Consider the following 1,546-nt stretch of genomic DNA (forward strand, 5'->3'; position numbering starts at 1 on the left):
CTTCTGAGAGGATCTGGTCAGTTGCTATTTTGATAAGTATATTTGGGAATGTGTGCGTATATAGAAAATGATTCACTCAAAATCCAACTGAGACCTCAAGCTTATGCACACAAATTGTTTCCCTGAATCATCATGCATTTTCAGTGGATCCAAAGGATACCCTGGAAGGTCTTAACAAATAATACAGTAAAACGCAGAATCTAATTCTCAGCCTGGATTTCAATGAAATCATGGTTTTAGTTTTGCTAGGACTGCCTTAAAAAATACCATAGACTGGTAGCCTAAACAATAGAAACGTATAATCTCATAGTTCTGGAGACTAGAAGTCTAAGATCAAGGTTGGGCAGGGTTGGTTTCTTCTGAGACCTCTCTCTGCTGATTGCAGATAAGCATGTTCTGTGTCCCCATGGAGTCTTTCCTGTGTGTGTGCCCCCTAGGTGTTTCTCTGTGTGTCTTAATCTCCTCTTCCTATAAAGATGCCAGTCATATTGGATTAAGGCCCACCCTAATGGTCTCATTTTAACTTAATTACTACTTTAAAAGTCTTCAAATAGAGTCACATTCTGAGATACTGAGGGCAGGGTTTCAACATATGAATCTTGAGGGGACACAATTCTTTTTTGAGGGAATATGTGAGTAAAATGACTCATGGTTAGAATTTTTTCTTAAATTTTTCAAAATGGCATTTAATAAATGCTTACTGGGCACCTTTTAAATCTGTGATGATTTCTACCTAATCTCCAGTCTTGCAGTGACTGTCGAAAAAAGGAGAAAGAAATGTCAGTGACTCACTCCCAGCAGCTGGTCTGCAATTTTAGCCTTTCCAATTACAAACTCCTTTGTGACTCAAAAGTATGTGAGTGTATGTTTTTGGGGGGGGGGGTGCAGAGTGTCTTGGGTTGTGCCACAATTACCATATTCTAATTCAAGTAGTATCTTGGCTCTCTGGTTAAGATTGTAAATATTTCTGAACCTGTTCCCAGTACTGCTGGGACTTTGTTTACTCTATAGCCAACACAGCTACTGATTGGATTCCCATTTCTCTTTTTCTGTTTCAGCTGTCTCAGAACCAGAGTTATAGGGTGTATTTGTTTCCTAGGGCTGCCATAAACTGAGTGGCTTAAAACAACAGAGATTTATTTTCTCATAGTTCTGCAGGTTAGAAGTCTAAAATAAAGATTTCAGCAAGGTTGGTTCCTTCTGGAGGCCCTGAGGAAGAATCCTTTGCTTCTTGTGGTGGTTGTCATTATTTGGTGTGCTGTGGCTGCAACTGGATCACTTCAGCCTCCACTTATATCATCTCATGGCATTTTTGTTGTGTTTCTCTGTGCCCTTGTGTCTTCACGTGACCTTCTAGTAAGGATAACAGTCATTGGATTTAGGGTCCACCTTCATCCAGTATGGCTTTATTTTTAACTTGATCACATCTTCAATGACACTGTTTCCAAAATGTCACAATCAGAGAGGTACTAGGGGTTAGGATTTCTATATATATTTTTTTGGTGGACAATTACATCCACAATACAAAGCAATGCCCCTCTTGTAC

The sequence above is a fragment of the Carlito syrichta genome, unplaced genomic scaffold, assembly GCF_000164805.1.
Source record: "Carlito syrichta isolate Samal-C Ts95f unplaced genomic scaffold, Tarsius_syrichta-2.0.1 Scaffold302589, whole genome shotgun sequence".
Classification (NCBI taxonomy): Eukaryota; Metazoa; Chordata; class Mammalia; order Primates; family Tarsiidae; genus Carlito; species Carlito syrichta.